This window comes from Stegodyphus dumicola, chromosome 3 (assembly GCF_044657685.1).
Source record: "Stegodyphus dumicola isolate Sdum_Otavi_A_Nest chromosome 3, ASM4465768v1".
Lineage (NCBI taxonomy): Eukaryota > Metazoa > Arthropoda > Arachnida > Araneae > Eresidae > Stegodyphus > Stegodyphus dumicola.
Window position 1 is genome coordinate 90997438 of NC_140770.1, and position 25533 is coordinate 91022970.

Below are 25533 nucleotides of genomic sequence, written 5' to 3' on the forward strand. Positions count from 1 at the left end.
AAATCCGAATTAATTGCGGATTCTCTTCAAACTCAATTTACACCACATAATGAAGGAATTTTTGCGAACAACGCAAATTCTTTCCCACAAGATGTTGAACGTTTCCTCTCCTCGCCTTTCGCGAGAGAAATACAATATACATCCATGAGCGAGGTAAGTGAATACATTACCAAGCTCAAACCCAAAAAAGCCCCTGGTATGGACTCTATTTCTAATCGTATGATTAAAAATTTACCCACCAGTTATCTATTTTTCTTAGTAATGCTTATAAATTTTATGATACAGCATTGCTATTTTCCTCAAAGCTGGAAACAAGCACTCATTTTGCCTATTCCAAAACCAGGCCAAAGCCTTTCAAATCCTCAAAATTATAGACCTATCAGCCTCCTATCATCGTTATCAAAGATATACGAATTTGTGTTACTTAAACGCCTGAATGATTTTCTCCGAAATCACAACGTTCTGATTGATGAACAATTTGGATTTCGAGCAAAACACTGCACTACGCACCAGCTGCTGAGGACAGTGGAGTTCATTCACGAAGGGTTTCGTAACAAAATGCTTACTGGCGCTTTATTTCTTGACATAGCCAAAGCATTTGATAGGACTTGGCATATAGGAATCATTATCAAGCTCATACGACTTGACGTTTCGGCCCATTTAATTTATATAATTAATTCGTACCTCACTAATAGATCTTTTTCTGTACGAGTTAATTCCTTCATTTCGGCACCCCGTCCTATACTAAGCGGAGTCCCCCAAGGGTCACTTTTAGGCCCAATTTTGTTCAACATTTTCATAAATGACATACCAAAATCACCTAGTATCACTCTTGCACTTTATGCAGATGATACGGTCATCCTAGCCCAACACAAACGCCTTGAAAACTTGGTCCAAATTATTCAGAGATATCTCTCTAGCCTTGAGCACTGGCTCATCACTTGGAAAATAAAAATTAATGTTGCTAAATGTGCTGCTATGATCTTCAAACGTAGCCCCCTCCCGTACCCTTCCATTAATATTAAGTTCTTTGATGACTATGTTCCCTGGTCAAACTCTTACAAGTACCTAGGAGTTGTACTTGATTCAAAATTACTCTGGCGCCTTCACATTGAAAATGTTCTCAACAAAGCGAATGGTGCTAGAGCCCAACTTTACCCCTTTTTAGCTCGAAAGAGCCATCTGTCAATTAAAAACAAAATTCTTCTCTATACATCAATTATAAGACCTGTCTTTATGTATGCATGTACAATCTGGGGTACTGCTGCAAAAACTCATGTGAAAAAACTTCAATCTTTTCAAAGTAAAACTTTACGTATGGCCCTAAATGCAGCCTGGTACGTCCGTACAGATGTGATTCATTCGGACCTTAACATTAAACCTGTTGATTATCTTATCAAAAACATAGTCAAAATTTATTCCTTAAAATTGAACAGATTGATAATCGAGCACTTCAACAGATGCCATCATACGATCCTGCTATTCGCAGCTCACAGAAGAGACCGAGAGCCGTGATTGGCCGAGAGTTCGACATCTACCCACCATCCAAAAGGGTTAGACACGCCCTCTCAACATTGAAGTTACTTACAGAGTGAGAGGGCTGCTGGCGCTCATTTTCTTGTCGCTGCTTCGCTGGAGTTGCTCGGCACTTATCGCTGCTACTCTCGCATTCGAGCTTTGGAGTTACTGCGAGCTGGTCGCTTGGTGAAGTGTTCCTGATCGATCGTGCGCGTAAGTAGTTTACGAGTTTGGTTTTTGATTTTTCCAAGTGTTTTCATGATGGACTTGCCTTTCCGTTAGGGACGGTAGGTTTTTTGGACTGTTGCAATGAATCCCAACTTACAGTACATTCAGACTTTAAACTTAATTAATGATAAAAATGTTATTGAAAAGCTTATTGAAAATGGTTCAGACGAGGAATTAGATGCTATATCTACCTATTTGCAAATCCAAAAAAATCTTATTGATAGTGGTCAAAAAATAGTTGATCCAGAAGTTGAAAAATTGTTTCAGGTTATGGTAGCCAAACTCTTCAGTAAACGGCAATTAAAAAATGTTAAATCTTCAAAGGAAATTGATGAGATTGTAGGAATTGGTCAGATTCTGACCCAACAAAACATGAATAATGTCAATGTGCAAGACAATAACTCTCTTAAGCAGGGCGAAACTTGGATTAAACCCCCCCAAAAAAAAACGCACAAGCGTACTTTAAGTGATAGCAGTAACTCATCTGTTACAACAATAAAAAATAGATATTCTACCCTTAGAATAGATGACGGCATGGAAGTCAATCAAACGCCCAACACAAACCCTCAGGATATGGACCAATCAGAAGAAGGCGAATTCATAGCCCCTAGAAAAACTGCAAACCGTGTACCGCCGATTATAATATCTGATGTTACGTCTTGGAAGCCCCTTAGAGATGAAATTAAAAAATTTACCACAGCTATGGAGTGCGTACAAAAAGGTGGAGACATCCACATAAAAGTCAAATCTGACGATGACTATCGCTCAGTCACAAAATTTTTGGATAATAAGGAAATACCTTATCACACATTTCCCCTACCAAGGGATAAGCCTATTAGAGTCGTAATAAAGAAGCTTTCAGTGCATACTAAACCTGAAGAAATATTAGAAGAACTCCAATAATTAAAAATTCCAGTTAAAACGGTTAGACAGATAACCAAAAAGATTGACAATGAAATTGTCAAATTGCCAACTTTCCTTATAGAAGTCCCACGGACTGTTGAAGGAAAAAAGATATTTCAGGTAACACATATCTTGGACCTTGCGGTCAAAATTACCTCTTTCCAACCAACCCCAGGACATAAACAGTGCCATAACTGTCAGAGATATGGACATAGTCGCTCCCACTGCAAACATAAACCAAGATGCTTAAAGTGCGGATTAAACCACATCACCACTAGCTGTACAAAAGATAGAAATCTTCCAGGAAAGTGTTGCCTTTGTGGGGGACCCCACGTCAGTTCCTACAGGGGTTGCGAAATGCACCCTGACAATATTAAACGTAAGATTGCTGAAAAAGAAAATCAAAGATATGCCTGGAGAAAGACAAGAACAAATCCTCCAGAAAACTACTTAGAGAACTTCCCCCCCTTACCCAGTAGGAGAAACACTAACGAAAATGTTAATGAAGCCAGTCCCTCATCAGCCAACCAGAATGAAGCTCACGAAAGAGAACAATTAGGCTCCGCCCCGGATTTCCTGAAATGGATCAAAAATCTATTTACTCAAGGCAAAGCGCTATTTGAACGCTTTTTTAAAGCCAAGTCAATAATGGAAAAGCTCCAAATAGGGTGGGAAGCCTTTGAACTTTTAGCAAATTTAAATTATGAATGTTAATATTGTAAATAACTATGCAAGCATCCAACTTACTGCCTCCAGTAGTTTAAATTTCGCCTTCTTTAATGCCAACGGAGTTCGTGGCAAGAACACTGAGATCATAAACTTTCTTAATTGCCATGACATTGATATTTTCTTAATTAACGAGACACATCTTCGAGCTAGTGATAAATTTAACATCCAAGGTTATAGAACCTTTAGAAAAGACAGAGAAAATAACAGGCACGGTGGCACCCTGATTCTCATCAGAAGACACTTGCAGGCCAACTACTTTAATCTCCCAAGTTCTAGTAATATTGAAACTACTGCCATCATAGCTCACTCTCGCACTAATGAACCTATTGTTATTATTTCTGCTTATAATCCCCCGGGACATAATATCAGCAACAGTGACATGAGCATCTTTAGCGGCATTATGCTTCCCACAATACTAGCCGGAGACTTAAACGCGAAGCATCACTCCTGGAACTCTCGACGTGCAAATGCAAACGGGAACTTCCTTCATAATTATGCCCTTACAAATGATTTAAGTATCTTTGGACCAACGGATCCCACCAGATACAGCCATACTGGCAGTGCCGAAGTTCTTGATATTGTTATCACAAAAAATATTGCACAAATTCCCTTCCTACAAGTTTCACACCAGCTAACTTCCGATCATCTGCCTGTCAGATTTACTTATTACGGCTTTGAAAAAAATATTCCACTTAGAAAAATCACAAACTGGGATAAATTCATTCATTCTCTGGAAAACCTACCAGCGCATCCTGCTTTAGCCGATATTACTGACATTGAGTATCAAATCACTAAGGTCAATAATTGTATAAAAAGTGCTTTTGACAAATCTACTAAATATGAAGAACATAAAAAAGAAAAACTTCCGGATAACATTATTGACAAAATTAAGGACAAAAATCGCACCGCTAAAATTTGGCGCCGTACTGCTGATCCTAGTATCAAAAGAATTCTTAACAGAAAAAATAGGAATATTAAAAATCTTCTAAGTGAATACAGATCTGATAGTTGGAATAATTTATTAGACTCAATGGACTTCAACCCTGATACAGTGTGGCGTATTGGGAAAGCGCTCAGAAAAACTCATAGCGACAACATTGGACCGTTGCACACCGATACTGGAATCGCATATTCTGAAAAAGATATGGCAGAAGTTCTTGCAACACACCTTGAAAAAACCTTCACGACAAATAACTCACAAGATGAAGATACAGAAGAGGAAGTTTTTAATTTCATTATTCACCTTCCTGATAGATCAGATGGACAGCATATTGGTTACACCTCGTCCATTGAAATTCAAAACATCATAAAAAATCTGAAAAATAGAAAGGCCCCCGGCTACGACGGGATAACAAATAAAGTGCTCAAAATTCTCCCCAAGGGATATATTGTCCTAATTACCAACATAATTAATGCCTGCATAAGGCTTAACTATTTTCCGCAGCAGTGGAAAATGGCACATATCATTACTTTTGTTAAACCTGGCAAAGATCCAAAAAATGTTAACTCTTATCGCCCAATTAGCCTGCTTCCAAGTCTTAGCAAAGTTTTTGAGCGAGTTCTACAGAAACGGCTGACCAGACACTTGCAAGATAGAGGGATAATTCAAAATGAACAGTTTGGTTTTCGCCCACAGCTCAACTTCTCAATGTTACTGAATTTATTGCCGATTCCTTTTCCAAAAAGAATACTATTGCAAGCTGTTTCCTAGATTTAGAAAAGGCATTTGACAAGGTGTGGCATGAGGGACTCCTCTTTAAGCTATACCTTGCTCATCTGCCTATAAATTTTATCAAACTAATGCAAAGTTATCTAAAAAATCGCAATTTTCATGTCAAAATCAATAATACTTTATCCTCAAGAAAAAGAATCAAAAGCGGCGTCGCCCAGGGAAGTGTTTTGGGGCCAATTCTCTTTAATATCTTTACTAATGATATGCCAATCCCACTAAATTCAAAACTTGTGAAATATGCAGATGACACCGCTATTTTTACAAAATCTTTAAAACCACAGTTTGCAGTAGACAAATTAGAAGAAGCAGTTAACATCATCGCACATGACCTCAAATCTTGGAAACTTAAAGTCAATCCGACTAAATGTCAAATTCTGCTCTTTAGAAGGTATAGAAAATTTACTCCAGTAAACGTAAATATAAAGATAGAAGATCAGCCACTCCCCGTCGTCAATAGTATTAAATACCTGGGTGTCATTTTCGATTCACAACTCTTCTTCAAGGAACAGACTGCATATGCCTTACGGAAAGCTACAGCCGCAAAAATGGCTCTGTAACCCCTCATCAAAAGAGACTCAATATTAAACATTCAATTAAAGAAAAGAGTTTACATGATGCTGATTAGACCGACACTACTTTATGCAATTCCCATATGGGCTACAGTGTTCAAAACGTACAGACACAAGTTACAAGTCTTTCAAAACAAGATTCTAAGAGAAATAGTTAATTCTCCTTGGTTCGTTCGAAATTTGCAAATACACAAAGAATTAAAAATCAGACCAATTGCTGACCAAATTATTTCAACCTGCCACAACTTTTATAGTAAAATTGAACAGTCTCAATATGATCATATTAAGGAACTAATCAATTATGATCCAACACTTGAAAATGCTGCTAAGCGTCCTAGGAGCATTGTTCATAATCCAAGGTGGTGAAACTTGTAAATAGCTGTACATACTGTAAATATTTCCCCACTAGAGACTTTTGTGTTTTTTTTCAACTTATTTAGGACTTAAAAAAGCTCAGTGGATTATTACTTTATATCATTATTTTCAAGAATTTTATATTTTATTAGTGTTCCTATAAAAAGACTTTGTTAGGGACACACAAACTGAATTAATTATGTGTGTTTCACCATCCCGCCTTCTAAACTGTGACTTATGCTGAAATATTGTGTCTTTTAAAATTATAAGTGTTTCTTAAAAAGTGTGTTTATTCCAGAACTTTGTACAGTGTGAACTGTTTGTGAATACTGTTAATTTATATGACTTTAACATTTCTCGTACGAGAACTCTTGAAATTCACCAGAAATATGTTACTGTTGACTTATTCCTCATTTGAGCCACTCCCACCAGTATAATTACGATCCATTTCATTCTGAACCTGTTTCAAAAGCATACTTAATTTAAATTACTTAATGTTTATTTTTTCAAATGCTTTATTAAGCATACTTTTCAGCTAGTTATATCTTTTGTCACAGCTCGAACAGCTCCCAGATGCTTTTTCACTCTACATACCTTTGTATTTGCTTCAGCTTCGCCTAGTAGGCGCGGCGTTACACGCCCATTTTTTCAATTATATATACCAACGCCTAAGGGCATCTTTTTCAAAAGCGGAGGTTAAAGCAGCAGAGGCTGCTAATTGCCTCCTAACCATTCAAAAGACAAAGACAGACAAAGACTCTCAACATCAGTTCCAGCCCCCGCGCCATGAAGGAAGGACGTCTCTTCAGCGAGCTGCCATATAATTGCTTTATCCATCATCAATACCTGCAATCAAGATCTTCTAGCAAAATTATCAATCTGTTCTCATAGAATCACATCTCCCGCAGATTTTAAAATCTGCCTATGAATATTTTCATCGCGTCCCCTTTTTATTATTTGAACTATCCTACACAAGCCACATGCCAATGAGCCTATTAATCGTAAACTCTTTCCTATCCGCTTTTTGCTTTAGTGTTTGTATTGTGTATAAAAATTATAAAAACCAAAAAAAATTTTAAAATATAAAATACAAAAAAATTATAAAAAACCTAAAAACTTATAAAAAATTATGATACTTAAGTTTTTACTATCTTATCTCTATCCCTAAGCTTTCTCGAGCCTGTGGCTGGCTATTGAGCATCAAGTAAATCACTTATGCCAAAATTTTTCCTATTTCTGCTCACTTTTAGTAATTCTGATGTGGAGGTAAATGGTTTTGAACCATAGGCACTCCGAAATTTTCAAATCATTGGCATTGGCATTGTAACCACAAAGGAAGCCACTAGCAATGAGCAATTTCAAGTATTTTTAATGCTAAAAACTGATGAAAAATTAAACTTTATTGATTTAAAGGCACTTATTTATAGAAATTTGATTTAGTTTAGATGAAAAAAGGATACTTACCTTAAAATTCCAGGCTTTCGTAGTATATCCTCACATTGTTCGCTGTTTTATTCTCATCAACATCGGAGCCAAAAAACTTTTTAAAACGTGTAGGTTTTGTAGAAAAAACACTAATGCAAAGTAATTTAATTGATAATCAATAAGGGGAAAGGAATGGTTTACACTTTTTTACAGAGCGCTGCCAACGTGCAGCCGCTTGCCTCGGTGATCGCAACGCCTCCAGCGCCCCTCACAGTGTTTATTTTTTATTGCTACTCTACTACCATTATGATTATAAATAATAATAGATACAGTTACATATATAACATCTCCCTTTTTATAACACAAATAATAATAAAAATAAAATTACACATATTCTTTTAAACAATGAGGTTTTTTAACAATCTTACCAGATCTAGTAACATAGTTATGTCCATTTGAAAAATTTGTTGATACAACACCTCTTTCAATATTTGGTGGCACAACACTTCTGGCCCACCAGCGGCCGAGCGGTAAAGACGCTGAACACTGGTAGTTCGGTCCGAGGTTCGAATCCCGCGAACGGGCTGGCTGCATGGGCGTTTTCGTGGTTTTCCCCATGTGTAACGTGTATACGAGCCAGTTTCCCTTAGAAAGTCCTCCACGAAAGGCATCCCTCCCCATAGGCAGATAGCCCTAGTGTGCTTTGCCATAATTAAATACACCACACCACAACACTTCTGTTAAGTTTTGAAGAACTTACAGATACATCTAAATTTGAAGTACTGCTACTAATCTCAGGTATCTCGGGTTCATCCTTATAACTTTCATTTTTATAGTTGTTTTGCATTGCAAATTCTTTCTGATTAGTTCCTTTAAGAATATCTCTTCTGTTCCTTTCTACTAGTCTTCCATCTGTTCTTATAATCCTGTATGAATGTGGTCTTTCTGCTTCTTCTATAATTTTCCCACTTTCAGTTAGTTTTTTCCCTTTCTCTTTTATGTACACATGATCTCCTACCTTCAGTGGTTTTAATGATCTTGCATTCCTATAACAACTTTTTTTTGTCAGGTTTGTCACTTCAGTAAATGTTGTTTATGGTCTTCATACCGTAATACTAAACTAAATATGGAAGTAATACTAAATATGGATCTTTGTTGTCAACTACATCTTTTTCCAGCATTCGCTTGACAGCTTGAATATGTATTTCAACCATCCCATTGGAATGTGGGTAATTTGGACTTGAAGTTCTGGTTTCAAAATTCTATCTTCTTGCAAACTCTTAAAATTTCATGGCAACTATATTGTGGACCATTATCCGAATATACTATTTTCGGAATACCATGTCTTGCAAAAATTGATTTCAATTGCTTTAACACTGTTACACTTGACAAATCTTCCAAATGTCCAATTTCAACATATTTGCTAAAATAATCTATAACTATTAAATAATCCCTTTCTTGAAAGTAAAGGAGATCTGTTTCCAGCACTTCCCATGGACCATTAGGTATTGCTTTAGATATCATTGGTTTTTCAATATTAGCTTTTTGTAAACTTAAACATGTTTGACAACTAAATCTACTATTTACTACCAAATCTTCAATTTCTTTTGACATTCCTGCCAATATAATATTTCTCTTACTTTGATCTTGCATTTTACTACACCTAAATGACCATAATGAATTCACGAATTCTGTAGGCTGATTAACTTTCTTTATAATACCATCTTTTTCCATTCTTGCCAATTCCTTTTTAATGGATTTAGTAAGCTAAGTGGAAATTTCTTACAGGGCTCTATTTTACTAACAGCTCCTGGTTTTAATTTAATGTGATATGTATATCCAGTTAAATTCCCAGTTCCTATAGTTCAATAGATGACTTATTAGTATGAGGTAAAGGTAAAAAAGAACACGGTTTAATATTAAAGAAGTCGTTGGACAGAGCCAGAGAAAAGAATGTTTAATTTAATTTAAATAAATGTAAATTTGGGCTGAATGAAGTCAAATATATGAGACATATTTTCTAAAAATGGTTTAAAACCAGATGAAGACAAGGTTAAGGCTATTCTAGATATAAAAACCACCAAAAAATGTCAAGGAATTAAAAGCTTTCCTAGGAATGATTACATAAGTTTCTAGATTTATACCTAATGTATCATAAATGACATCATGTTTTAAGAGATTTATTGAAAAAACAAGTTATCTGGAACTGGAATGCAGTACACGAAAAAGCATTTAGAAGAATAAAAGATGTGAATAAACCATTTTTACAGTACTATGATATAAACATGCCAGTAGTTTTAGCTGTAGATGTATCTCAAGAAGGACTAGGCGCAGTCTTACTGCAGAATAATTTACCAATAGCATATGCATGAACAGATACACAGAAGAATTTTGCTCAAATTGAAAAGGAAACTTTAGCCATTGTATTTGCGTGTGAGAAATTTCACCAGTATATATTTGGAAAATATATTACAGTGGAAAATGACCATAAACCGTTGGATCAATTTTCGAAAAGCCATTAAGTAAATGCCCAGTAAGTTTACAAAGGATGCGAATAAGATTACCGCTCCATCAGTTTAAGATAATATATAAACCAGGAAAATAACTTTTCATAGCAGATGCATTATAAAGATTATTTACTGAATAAATGATCTAATTTCTTTGAAGGAGACGGAGAAGCCCATGTTCGACTAGTTGTGGAATGTATACCAATGCCTAAAGACAAAATGGAAAATTTTCAGCTGGAAACAGGAAAATATGATGAACTACAAGTTTTAAGAAAATTAATTAAAACTAGATGGCCGAATGAGAAATGTATGGTTCCAGATCTCGCAAAACCATATTTCAACTTCAGAGAAGAACTATCAGAAGAAAATGGATTAATATTTAAAAATTCCTGTATTGTTGTACCAAGAAGTTTACGAAAAGATATGTTAAGTAGAGTTCATTATGGTCATTCATGAGTAGTAAAATGCAAGAACAAAGCAAGAGAAATATTATATTGGCCAGGTATTGTCAAAAGAAATTCAAGATTTGGTACTGAATTGTACAATATGTTTAGGTTTACAGAAAGCTAGTACCAGACTAAAGAGAACCAATGACATCCAAAGAAATACCTAATGGTCCATGGAAAGTATTGGGAATAGGACTCTTTTACTTTCAAGCAGTGAATATTATAACTCTTCTGAATTAAATCACCTTTAGAATTGATGTTTGGAAGGAAAGTGAATGGATTGATGCCTATAGTAGAGAATTTCATCCAAACTAAACGAAATGAAGAGCATAAACAACATTTACTGAAGAGACAAATCTTACATAAGAGTTATTATAATAGAAATGCAAGACCATTAAAACAACTGAAGGTAGGAGATCGTGTGTATGAAAAAGAAAGGGAAAAACTAAACGAAAGTGGGAAAATTACAGAAGCAGAAGAAAAACCATGTTTATACAGGATAAGAACAAAAGGAAGAACTGTGGAAAGAAACAGAAGAGGCGTTTTTAAAGGAACTAATCGTAAAGAGTGTGCAACACAAAACAACTATGAAAATGAAAGTCATGAAGATGAAGTTATAAATGAACTTCGAGATACCTGAGATTAGTAGGAGTACTTCAAATTTAGATGTGCCTGTAAGTTCTGCAAAACCTAACAGAAGTGTTGTGCCACCAAATACTGAAAGAGGTATTTTATCACCAAATTTTGCAAATAGACATAACTACGTTACTCGACCTAGTAGGAGTGTTAAAAATCTCATTATTTAAAAGAATATATATAATTTTATTATTTCTATTAAGAAAAGGAGATGTTATATATGTAACTGTATTTATTATTATTATTAATTATAACTGGATTAGCAATGTAGAATAAACGATGTTTTTGTAGATCTCGTAATCATCATTTAGCACTTATCCAACATATAAAAATGATACAGTGACCATTCCAACGAAGAACCTTGATGTTCGTGTTCTTTTGAAAATAATGAGAATTTCGAAAAGGTGACAAGAAACTTCTGTAGATATTTGGAAATGCGCTATATTATCTCGCTTTGTTGGATGCTAGTAATAAGCATACCTTAAATCTGAGATCGCTTACTTGATTAGAAAGTAGGCCTGTAATGCAAAGAAACGTCTTTGTTCACAGCTTTAAAAGAGTGTTATGCAAGGCTCGGTCAAATTAGAGCATGACTAGTTTCCTTTCAGTGCTTCTTTCAGCATCCAACTTTCCTTGTTTTTATGAATAGAAATCATCGAGATTATGCGAAAATATATAGGATAATTTTTGAGCTGCCTAAAATTTGGGGCATAGAGGTCTGTAATACAGAATAACTTTGGACATCTAAGAATAAAATACTTTATATCAGATATATCAAAATCATATAAACTGAAAGCAAATCTATTTGCAGATTTGAAAAGGAATGAAGTCTCCGAATAGATACCTTCGGACGCGGTAAATTAGCTAATTTCATTGTCACCCAAATTAAAATCTGGTGTCACAATTACTTCTCTAAAAAAGCACCTATGAAACTGACCTTATTTCTGAGAATATAAATTAACATCGGTATTGAACACTGTCCCTGTAAGACGGCCACCTCCATAGGTAATTAAAATAATTTAGAATTGAATGGGGTGGTAACCTTAGAGAAAACCCACTGCATTTTGTTTTGATATTTGAATTTGTTATAACTTTAAACTTTTAAACGTTTTAGATAATGCTAATTAAATTAAATTTGAATAGTTTAAACAGTCAGTAGAAAACTGTATTGAATTTAGATACGCGTTTTTATATCAGTGTAACTCCACGTGAAATTCACGAGAAACTAAATATTGTTCAGCTCAGGACTCACTACTATTTTCTTGCAAAAAGATTCCATGAGAGTCAGAGGTCTGTAAACAACCCTGTTATTTAAATCTTTTCTTAAGATTACAATAATTTAGCAAATAGTAATAGGCCAACGGCTGTCCTCAACAACTATATAATATACAATTGTATTCTTTTATATTTGTTATACCTATGTATCTATATATTATTTGTTTTTATATTTCACTTATGCAGACAGCGGGTCTTCTCCCCTCATAAAGCTTTCTATGGCAGCAGATAACACGCGAGAGCTGTAGTAGTCCTGTGTCGTCACTTTGAAAATGCCAAATAACGATCTTCGTCCGTCGTTGTAGATCTTGATCGATCTTGCTCGGTCCTTCTAGATATTTATCCGGAGTCCTGAAACTATTTCCACCAATTGCAGACGACAATCGCCTCCAGTCCTCAAAAATTCTCCATAAAATTCCGTCATATCATCGCGGCCACTCATTTTACCTGATTATAAAAATTACCCAGCTCTTGCGACAAACATGTATGAAAGGGTACAAGCGCACAGTTGCCGAAAACCCCTCGTTCGTTTATATTCCCTTCACAGTCACAGGTTTGCAAACACCCACGTGTACGCTTACTAATTAGGCTCTGAATATTTGCTGAATTCTTTAGCGGCGTAATTAGAACCTTTGGTTCTATACTTTTAGTAAAAATATACATAATTTGCAAATTATCTGAGTACTTTACATATACAGTAGACTCCCGATTACCCGCGCCTGCCGCACATTTTTTTACAAGCGTAAAGCAAAGAAAATAAAAATATTCATAAAACCGAGCGAAATGCTAAATTTGCTAACATCGTGCTTATTTATAGCAAATATATCCCAGGCCTTCTCGGAACCTTCCCCTCGGCCTTCTCGGAACCTTTCCCTCGGCTTTCTCGGAACCTTCCCCGCGACCTTCTCGGAACCTTCCTCTCTGATGAGTAAGTAATTTCTTACTCACCCTTGCAGTGCCCGCTCCACCGCCCTCTCTCGTCTTAATCTTATTGACACGTCCACTTCCTCCCATTCGCCATTGTTAATTTAAGCCTGATAGTGTTTGCGAACCGGTCGGAGTTAATTTCTTATCTTTTTATTGTGTTCAGTGCTTGTGCTTTTTGGTTTTGTGTTTTTCGTTACCAATTTAAAATGTCAGGAAAACGAAAGAAGGTTGTGTTGACGATTGCGCAAAAAATAGAATTAATTTCCAAAGTAGTGAACGGCGCTACAAGGCAGCAGATGAAATTGGATTACGGAATCGCGGAAACAACAGTGCGTGACATTCTAAAGCAAAAAGACAAACTGGTGAACTTTGCATCAATGTCGGACTGCTTTCGCAATGAAAACGCGAAAAACTATGAAGGGTTCTACCTTTGATGAGCTAGACACGGCATTGACAGAGTGGTTAGCTCAAGTTCGAAAAGAGGGTACTCCTGTAAATGGTCCTATCACTGCGGCGAAGGCAAAAACCTTTTCTGAGTTGTTAGGCCTGAAAGCAAATTTTGATGCGTCTTCTGGCTGGTTGACTCGTTTTAAGCAGCAACATGGAATTCGAGAAATTGGACTTCATGCGGAGAAACTTAGTGGTGACCAACAAGCAGCCCACGATTTCCACCATGAATTTGAAGAATTTGTTTTAAAAGAAGAGCTATCTTTTGAACAAATTTACAATGCCGACGAATCGGGACTTTTGTGGGAATGTCTTCCCACTCGCATTTTAGCATTTGAAAGTGAAAGTAAAGCGGCGGGTCATAAAAGCAGCAAGGAAAGGATCACTAAAATGTCTTGCAGTAACGCTACCGGTGAACATAAACTTAGACTTGTTGTCATTGGAAAGGAAAAAAAAACTAAGGTATTTCAAAGGCACAAGGATTCGTTGATTACTTTAAAAAAAAAAAAAGATGGATGAACCGAAACATTTTTCAAGAATGGTTCGAAAAATCTGCTTGAAAAAGGCTGTGCTTCTGATCTACAACGCACCTTCTCACCCAGCAACAAGCGTGATAAAGTCTTCTGATGAACAAGTTTTTACAAAGTTTTTGCAAGTTTTCTCCCCCCAAACGTTACTGCGCTGATCCAACCCATGGATCAAGAAGTCATTGCAACAATGAAGAGAACATACCGAAATAAGCTGCTAATGACCAAAATTGAAGAAAGTTATGATGTGAAAGTGTTTTGAAAACACTACACAATCTTGGACAGCATCTACGATATTGCATCTGCATGGGACTCAGTGAAACCGTCAACCTTCATAAAATCATGGAGAAAACTCATGCCTAATGTTGAAGCCAACAACAAGCTAACGCCTTTGAGTTGTTAAGAAGAGAATGAAGATGTAGACAAGCCCACGGCAACTCTTGCCGATATGGTGGAAACAGTTCCGGGGGGTGAGAAGGTCGATGCTGGAAACATTAACGAGTGGTTGGAGTGTGACGTTAACGAAACTGGCTTCGAACGCTTGACAGATGACGAAATTGTGAAGAAAGCAAGGGGAGAGATCGAGAATGAAGGACAGCGAAGTGAAGGCGAAGAAGAGCCCACTGTGCAGATGCGGAAGACTCATGAAGCGGCTTTGCAACAAGTCGACGGACTGCTGAGCTATTTGGAAGAACAAGACGACGCGTAGTTGGCCGACAAACTTATGCTACGAAAAATGCAATCTCGGATCAAGAAAAAATGCTTCCAAAGCAAGAAGCAAACACAAATGACTGATTTCTTCAAAAAGGTGTAGTTTTACAGTTATGCTTTTGTAATTACATAATACATTATAGTATTAAAACAGTACATATGCATTAATTTTTCTGTATATCCTTGACGCCCTCTCGTAAGTACAAAGCACTTTTCTGTTTTCATTAACAAAATGCATTTTAGGTTAGTTTTGAGTGATATACTAAAATATTAAGCGTTAGTTAAACATTTCCTGCTGTTTATTTTACTTTTTATTATACATAAAACGATTTTTCAAAGTTGGAATGATTGTTTTCTCTTTTGCTATACACGTTTTTAGCTTTTTTCAGATTATCCGCGATTTTTGTTAGCGCCACCCAATTCCGCGGATAATGGAGAGTGTTCTGTATTATTAAGTAAAGTAATATTGTTTTGCACAGGCACTACACTATAATTCAATAAACTCAGGAACAATGGACTGTATTATATCTCACTTTTATTCTCATTAATTTACATCGTTCATGGCCACTCGAAGCCACGAATTCTTTCACACGCTCTTAGCTCACAATCTTATGTCACAAACTCCAAGAACTCAAGGTGCATGCGCCGACGCTAGTAATGAAATGCACGCGCAGGCGCAACATACCGCCCGCCTTGACATGATGTAATCATTCAAAATTAGATCTTACAATAAAAAATTACACAGAGTGACAATATGAAATACGGGTAAATAATTGTAAACATCAAATAATAACATCAACAAAATCAAACTACTATAATAAAAAAATACAATAATTAATTACAAACATACTTTTTGTTTAATTTGGCATAGGTAAAAGACAAATTTTATTAATTGATCTCTTAAAAATACCTCCTTTCGTTTTCACTGAAACTACTCTAACCTTATTGTCTTTATCTAAGAATATCTCTACGATTCTGCCAAGAGGCCAGTTACATACAAGAACATTATCAGTCTTTAAAATTACCATAGTTCCAACCTTGACATTGTCTTTTTCAAAGAACCATTTAGTTCTTCCTTGCATTGCACTAAAATAGTTATTTCTCCAATACTTCCAAATTGTTCGTACAATTTTTGTCAATTTTTGCCATCTCTTTAATCTATTATCGTTAACGTTTAAAATATTAGGTTCTGCAATAGCCGTGATAGGTCTGCCTATCAGGAAGTGGCCTGGTGTCAATATATCAAAATCCTCTGGTTCAGATTATAAAGTTGCGCGCCTCCAACTTGCACGCAACCAAGAGGTGACTGTGAAAACTTGTATAAAAGATAGAAGCTTGTGAAGGGTTTAAGTCCCTTTTTATTCAACGTAATAAATTACAATTGCGTTCTCTTGACGCTTACAGACGGTGCTTACTTGGCAGTCAAATAAAAATAATAACCTGAAAAGAAAGTAAAGACAAGATTCTAACTACGAGGCTCTCTAAAATAACTAACTCACCGCGTTTTACAATACCGCTGCTAATTCAGCAGACTTGAAGCTCACTGGAACAATTGCCACTACTTCCCGCCAAGCACATAGGCCGCAACGCGGGGTTCTTCAATTCTCGCTAACTACCTCCTCGCTCGCTAAGTAATAATATCTCACCCACCGAACTTGTTTCCTTCTATTTAAATCAGAATACTTCCGCTGATAATTTGAATCCTTGCGCGTTCTACTCAAATTTACATATTCTGGCATTGGCAGTTCCAGGGGAAAGTAAGGCTTGACAGGAAAGATAGTTTAAACTTAAAATAAATGTTAGTTAAAATAAATATAAACCCTACAAGATGATAAAGGATGCAAGGGCCTAGAATGCCTTTAATTTGAGCAATTACTGTAAGAAACTCCTCATAGGTTAGAGTTTTAAATTGTCTACTACGCGTTTCAAATGAAACTTAACAGATTTGACACCTGCCTCCCAAAGACCTCCATGATTGGGAGCTCTAGGGGGTATGAACGACCAATCTATACTATCACTCGATAAATAATTACCTAATTCATCATCTGGTTTGCTGACTAGCCTATTCAATTTCTTTAATTCTGCGTTACTACCAAAAAAATTGGTTGCGTTATCTGGAAATATGCGTGCACACTTTCCTCTCCTGCTGAAAAAACGTTGCAATAAATGCTTGACTAGTCAGGTCTGTTACCAACTCAAGATGGCAAGCTTTGGTAACAAAACAAACGAAAATGCACACATACACCTTGTTAAGGCGACCTTTTCTCTGATGTGGGTATTTTATAAAATAAGGACCAAAAAAATCAACTCCAACACAATTGAAGGGAAAATTCGGGTTGACTCTTTCTTGAGGGAGTTGACCCATAAGTTGTTGACAGGGCACTGATTTTGCTTTGAAACATACGACACACTCATGTACTATTTTTCTACAAGTGTTACGCCCGTTTAAGGACCAAAACCCTTGTCTAACAATAGACAGTAAGCCTTGTGGACCAATATGCATGTATTTCTTATGAAACATCACAATAATTAGATTAGTCAACTTATGATTCTTTGGTAAGATTATAAGAAATTTTCTATCAAAATTCAACTTACAATTAGCTAATCTGCCTCCAACTCTTAAAATTCCATATTGATCTAAAAATGGAAAAACACTTCTTACCTTGCTATCTGGAGGTACCTTACCCTCCTTTTCAAGGCTTGAGATTTCTTTTTTAAATTCACTATCTTGAATTAGCTTAATCAGTTTAAGTTGAGCTAATTTTAATTCTGAGCTCTGAAGAGGACCTGAAACCTTGTCCTTCCCCTTGCAGTTGTTTACAAACTTAAAAATAAAACTTAACACAAGAATAATTTTAGTGTAATTGTTACTTAAATTTAAGAAATTCTCAATGAAAGGGTTAGCTTTCACATTAAGAAAAATATTAGACTCACTAAGGATTTTAAGTTCGTCTGGAAAGTCCTTCACAATGACTTCCACCGGAATCTCTCTATTTGTATAGTCGTCGTATCTCAGGTACAGAGGGCCTTTCCACCACATGTCATTTTGTAGAAGTTTACTGGGATCCAAACCTCGGGATATAAGATCACTCGGATTCTCCTTTGATGACACATGACGCCATTGATGACCATTAGTCAACTCTTGAATTGTTGCCACTCAATTTGCAACAAATGTCTTCAACTGGTAAGGCTCCTTTTGTATCCATGAAAGCACGATCATGGAGTCACTCCACAGAAAAACTTTTTTCACAGGAATCTCTAATGCAGATATTTCTCTAACCATCAACCTTGCAAGTAGGACTGCCGCACAAAGCTCCAGTCTCGGAATAGTAACTCGTTTAATAGGCGAGACTCTGGATTTACTCCTTACTAGCCTTGTCTTCACTTCTCCATCTCTCGAACGGCACTTGCAATATATGGTTGCTCCGTATGCTACCTCAGAGGCATCTGCAAATCCATGAAGTTCCACATAGCCTATTTCTACAATAAGAATAAACCTTTCAATTTCTAGTTTACTTAAAACTTCCAATTCAGTAGAGAACTTCTTCCATTCATCAGCTTCCTTTTTTGGTAGTGATTCATCCCAATTCAGCTTTAACAACCACAACCGTTGGAGGAATATTTTGGCTTTACTTATGATTGGCCCTAGTAAATCAATCGGGTCAAACAATCTTGCAATTGTGGACAAGATCTGTCGTTTGGTAACAACTATGTCATTATCGAGTTTCACTCTAAAACAGAAACAGTCTCTTCTAGACCTCCAAGACACAAGTGTTGTAGATTCTGCTTCATTAGGAAAGGAATAGGAATGATCTTCCGCAAGTTCAGCATGATTACTGCACCACTTGTGCAGTGTCATTCCTGCACTCTTCAGTATTGCAGTTAACTGAGATTTAAGCTCCTTAGCTGTACTCAAAGATTCCGCTCCACTAAGCACATCATCCATATAAAAATTTTTAAGTAAGATTGGCGCAGCTAATGGAAATTTTGGACCTTCATCAACCGACAATTGTCTAAGAGTTCTCATAGCTAAGTATGGCGCACTAACTGTACCGTACGTCACAGTATTAAGCTCGTAGATTTTCACAAGTGCATCATTTTCTTTTTTCCACAGGATTCGCTGCAAGCATCTCTGTTCAGGGTTAATTTTAATCATTCTATACATTCTTCTAATATCCGCCGTAAATGCGAATGGGTACTTTCTAAATCTAAGCATGATTGAAAAGAGATCATCTTGAATAACCCCTCCATTACGTTGTAAAGAATTTAGGGAAATTTCATTTGATGTTAAACATGATGCATTAAACACTGTTCTCAATTTAGTTGTTTTTTTGAGGTCGGTATATCCCATGATGTGGCATATAGTACACTACCCTAGGCTCATTTTTCTCTTCAACTTCAGTCATATGCCCAAGCTCTTCATACTCCTTTAAAAATTCCTGATTCAGACTCAAATATTCAGGGTCTTTAACTAATCTTTTCCATAGGGAATTTAATCTCTCAAGGGCAACATCCTTTGAATTTACTAAGCAAATAGGATCTTCCTTTAGTGGCATTGTTACCATGTAACTCCCTTCTTCATTCCACTTATGAGTTTGCACATAATGTTCTTCACATATTGCTGTTTCTTTATTTTTTTGGAATGGCTATTTCAACATTCTTCTATTTCCCAAAATTTTCTAATTGTTTGTTCTAAGTCATTAGACGTTTTCATTAACCCACAATGTACGCGGCTCTGTTCTTCTGATGTAACGCTTCCCGACACTATAAACCCGAATACGCTGTTTTGTAAAATAAGACTCAAGTTTTCATAGCGAATTTGTTCAGATTTTAATATCTCAAAGAAAACCTCAGCTCCTAAAAGCATCTCTGTACGTTCTGGAACATTAAAATTCTCATCAGCTAATTTTATGTTACAAAAATCCTGCATTTTAATATAAATTTTCCTTGAAGGAATCAAATCTTGCGTGATTTTTGGTACTACTAATAAGTCTAAATGTCTCATGTAACTTTTATCTTTATTGCTAATGCATGCCGAAACTCTTTTCCGAATTGTAAACAAGGAATCATTTAATCCGGAAATCGCAATGTTTACCTTCTCAGAATCAAAGTTGAATTTATTCGCACAGTCTCTGCTTATAAACGATGAAGTACTGCCGCCATCAAGTAATGTTTTGACTGAATGTAGCTTACCCATATCATCACTAACCCCTTCGAGCCGGGTAGCGAAAACGCGCACTTATCGCGGAGGCCGGCAGTGTCTTACGCGAGCGTCTCTCCAGGGCCGAGGGCTTTTTTGCTAAGCCTAAATCCATGAAATTTCCGAAGTATCAACACATTGTTTAATAATGCTCTATAGAGTATTTAAACGGCTTATGCTTTATAGATATTTATATATATATACTTTAATTACCTTATTTCTTGTTTAAATGCATATTTTACACATTTTATTTTAATTACTCACCATTTTATGACTTTTAACATTATACATCTGAAAACTAAATATATTACTTAAAATTCTCTTTTCGTATGAAAAATTTGAAAACAGGGATCTACACACAGTCCTGCGTTACATTCCTTGCACTCGTATAACTCATTTGCCGTTTTCGAGGATTTTTCCGGGAATGTGAACAAACGAAGCATCGTCGTCTCATTTTCTTATCAGTCTCTTCTGAACAAAGTTTTGGAAAATGTCTTTCAGTTAATCTTTCAGAATCAATATCTGAAATATTTGGTACTATTCGGTTTTGAGGGCCGTAAAAAAATTGCAGCGAAAATGTATGTGCAAAAGCGCCAAATCTAGCAAACGTGCCCATTTAACAGCGCGCCAAATCTAGCGTACGCGTTGATTTCAGATTGCGTAAGTTTATATACACTCATGTCCATAAATTAAGGATAATGCAAAATCAGGGAAAGGAAGAGTTAGAAGCAAACCAAATTTAACTTATTTGTAACGTTTATTTATTAAACAAACGGTAAAGAGCAAAAAAAAAAAAGATACTATATGTTTGATATTATTAAAAAAATTAGCAATTTTTTCTCCCTGGAGCAAATTACAAAAAACAAAAAACCCTATTTACAAAAAACCAATATTACATGGTTGGTATGATTGTTAATACATTGTATGTCTCCCAGACGATGCAATACAGTCCGTACAACGCCTAGGCATGCTGAGTATCAAATTAACGATCTGATCTTGGGGGATATTACACCACTCAAAAAGCAATGCTCTTCCAATGCGAAGTTCCGGCAGACATGTAGGAGGAGATTGACGGTCTGAAACTCGTCGGCCAAGCATATCCCACACGTACTCTATTGGATTCAAGTCCGATGAGAATGCTGGCCAGTCCATACGGGTGACATTCTCCGACTGAAGTCATTCGCATACGAGGTTTGCATGGTGAGGACAGGCGTTGTCATCCATAAACACAAATTGTGCGCCCATGGCGCCCCGAAACAAACGTACATGTTGTTCCAGAATGACGTCCCGATAGATTTGGCTTGTCATGGTTCCAATTTGAACACGCAGGTCAGTTCTGGAACCCAGAATAATTCCACCCCAAACAAGCACTCCTGCACCATCGTAACGGTGTCGTTGAATGATGTTTTCTTGGTGGTAACGGGTACCTGGAGCTCTCCATATGAAAGTCCGGCGAGAATCAGACTGCAAGCTAAACCTGGACTTGTCGGAAAACATCACACAAGCCCACTGTTGCGGTGTCCACAATGCATGCTCTCTACTGCAAGCTAACCGCAGGCGACAGTGAGTTGCAGTAAGTGGAACGCATCTGACAGGTCTAAGAGCATATAGACCAATCTGCCCTAAGCGTCTGTACACGGTATGCCTTGAAATTGTCGTACCAGTGGCTGAAGAGAGCTGACGAAACAGGTCTGAGCCTGTGCTCCGCCTGTTTCTTTTGGCAGTAACTGCCAAATACCGGTCCTCATTCGGCGTTGTAACTCTGGGGCGACCTGTGCTGTAACGTCTACTCACATTACCATCATCTTGGAATCGTTGCCAAAGCCTGGAGATGACACTCTGGGCAATTCCAAGTTCGTTTGATACTTCCAGTTGGGTACGCCGACATTCCAGACGGCCGATAATTCTACCACGTAAAAAATCATCCAAATGCGTCCTTGTCATAACTATTCGGTTATTGCACTGAAATGCTTATGAAGTGCCTGCGAACAATTTTACTTCTTTGCCTGTATTCCTTATATATCACTCTCTAACACTCTCGTCATTGTGACGTACCATCGGTGTCATCTGGTTACTTCCTGAAATTTGCATATGATTCTTGAAGATGTGTGTAGTGATTTTACAGGTGATATTTTAGAGTTCGATTTCCGCGTGACTCTGAATTATCCTTAATTTATGGACATGAGTGTAGTTCTATATTTCTTAAGACACCATTGACATACTAGTTTAATTTTTAAATCCTTTTTTGATATCCTATGGATTTAACTATTTGGGAATATCCCATGACGAAAAGTCGGCAATAGAATTTTGGGTAAAGTGCAGAATCACCCACTGCTTGAAGCGTTTTTAAGAATTGCACATACTCGGTATCCATGTGCACATCGACCTATTTTCACTTAAAAAAAAATCCTAGAATTGCACAAAAATGGCACTGCGCACACCCTTGACTTTATCTATGTACACATCTACCTATTTTCACTTAAAAAGTAAAAGAAAATTGACAAAAATCTAAGTGTTTTTATCCTTGTAAAAAGCGGCAAACAAATAAGTGAGTGATTCTGCACTTTACCGAGAATATTTTCAAAGAAAAGGCATCATTCATTATAGAAAATTACGTTTGAACAACCAACGAGATGAAATTATGCTTTAGCGATAACTCGGTAGCGAAATAGCGATGCAAGCATCCATTCAGTTATCTTTAGTAATTTTTATATAAACTATAATAATGATCTAAAATAATTATTTACTCTTATGCTTCCATTTAGCCATGTTTAGCCTTTTTTATACAAATTATAATAATAAAAAAGTATTATATGAAATTAACCTTTCATCTAAATTAAAACATCAATCTTAGATAGTTATTTACTATTATACTTCCTTTCTTGCGTTAGGGTTGCCGCAATTATTTTTGGCAGCACTGGCATCAACAATAGCTTGGCGATTTTTTACGGCCCTCGAAACCGAATAGTACCAAATATTTTGCATCATTTCTGCTATCTCATGCTCTGTTAAACATTTTCGACGCTTCGACATTGCAACGGTAAAAACAGAAAGAATTCACGTCTAAGAAGATCTAATTATTTTCTAAAAACTGAACTGCAAACCGAAATACTCAACGCTTTAGCGCATATAAAACTTCTACTTACAATAAACAACTACCACGTGCGAATAAAGTGCGATTTAAAGAGACGTCATAAATCACGCCATTCGGAAACATTTAGTTCCCCGTTTGTTTATATAATCAAAAACACGTGTATGTGAGTCATGCTTCTCTCATTTCGAGTAGAAGGGCTAATGTACATGTATCTGAAACCATATGGACATACAGTGCCATCTTGTGGCAGAAATTATAGTTTCTAAAACGTTGTAGGACACTGGCACAAATACGTGACAGTCGGTAGTAAACGGGAAAATGCTCTGGCACGCCTGCGTGCTGGCCGGTAGGTGAGTGTGTTCGTTGCTGGCACGAAGACGTGACAGTCGGTGCGAAGGGGCTAATAAAGCAAATAGCCGTGCTCAGAAGAACACTTTTTTTTTATCTGTTTACACTAGTCGCTGTAAGCAGAGTATTACCACTGTTAGGCAGAAAGTCTGGCACTAGGGGGGAAAGCACACTGGAACTACTCGCTGTTTCGTTTTTATTTTTTTCCTTCTCTTTCGATGATTTATTTTCTACTGGAAAATGCAGTGTCACGTGGTGTCTTTTCCCACAAACGGAACACGAAAACTTTGATATGCAGTTTTTGACAGAATGGTTTAATGCTAGGCAATTAAAGCATAATTTATGACTTTTGATGATTTCAACCCGATCATTCACCGGTTGTTTCAAGAAATTTAGGCATTTTGCCAAAAAATGATTTTCCTCACAAAGAACACACTTTAAACCTTTTACATCGGCAAGGAATACCTTTGAAACATTTTTCGACGTTTTGTAATTATTGCGAGATTTTTTTAAAACTGTCCACTCTTGCGGCAAGGGACTTTCCGCGAGATGTGAAAAATAAATCTGCTTTCTTAGCCATTTCTTGAGGCGGAAACCAACTTTCAGCTTGCCTTATGGGGCTGACGTTTCTCGATCTAATGTCTCAAACAATTTGTTTGATATTATTAACTGCTTCAGAGTTTCAAATTCAGAAAAGTTCCTCAATTTTAAGTAATATTCGAAATTTGTGGTTAATCGCGACACGAACTGCACATGGGACTCATTTAGGCGTTGAGCCTTTTTAAAATTTTCTAAAAAAATTTGTGGTGTAGGTTCGAATTCTTTAAGAATAATGGCTTTTACTTTTTCATAGTCAGCTCCTCATCTCTAATATACACGATAATGTTCGAAGCCCGTTCCCCTAACAAGTTTAACAATATTTCCGCTTTAGATTTCTCAGGCACATTTTTTGTCGCGAAAGCTCTTTCTAAAGACAAGAAAAAATAACTCCAGTTTTCAGGTTTACTCGGAACCTTCAATGTTAGTGTTCTTATACTTTTAATAAGAGAATCTAAGGAATCGGAACTTTCTCCTTTAGTTTCATTTTGATCGTTATTAACACTTTTGGTTTGAGCTCGCAATCGAGCAATTTCCAGTTCTGTTTTACATCTCTCTAATTTAATTTGTTCTAACTGTAATACTTTAGCTTCTTCAGATTTACGATGCTCTACTATGGAATTACCCAACTCTATTACCGAATTTGGATCGGATTTAAAAGCTTCACTACTTTTAATCGCTAAATTTAAATCTGTAACAGTTATCTTTTCACTTAATTCTATATTCAGTTCTAAAGCTAATAGCTTTAAATCCTCTTTAAGTGCACCTTTTATCAACATTGTACTCTTAATGAAATAACACAAGATAATAAGTAATTCTTCTCAATTACTTAAACACAGTATATAAATACTATAAATTTTCTCAAAACTCTTACACAGTATCTCAAAACTCTTACACAGTATCTCAAAATAACAAAATGGCACTTTATTCTAAAATCGAAACTGCTGACTTACTTGTTACTTGTAAATAACTCATAATCCATAGATCTCTGGCCCATTACGGACCACGATGTTTTGCACAGGCACAACACTATAATTCAATAAACTCAGGAACAATGGACTGTATTATATCTCACTTTTATTCTCATTAATTTACATCGTTCATGGCCACTCGAAGCCACGAATTCTCTCACACGCTCTTAGCTCACAATCTCATGTCACAAACTCCAAGAACTCAAGGCGCATGCGCCGACGCTAGTAATGAAATGCGCGCGCAGGCGCAACAATATTATTAACTATATTATTAAGAAAAATATCTGATGTGAACACCATATGAATTCCTTGTACGGCCTATTAAATTATACACATTTTTGCTGCATTTTATTTAAATTTATTTCCTCGAATTTCATTACAGATATATT

General features: G+C 36.4%; 1 protein-coding gene across 1 annotated transcript in view; it reads right to left on the reverse strand.

The window, feature by feature from the left end:
• LOC118204022 (major facilitator superfamily domain-containing protein 6-like) overlaps positions 1 to 25257 on the reverse strand; it is a 76790-nt gene extending 51533 nt beyond the window's left edge. Inside the window, exon 1 of the mRNA XM_085813061.1 lies at positions 25127 to 25257. The gene's annotated coding sequence lies outside the window, so the exon portion shown is untranslated. The remainder of the gene's footprint in view (positions 1 to 25126) is intronic.
• Positions 25258 to 25533: the final 276 nt, after the last annotated feature.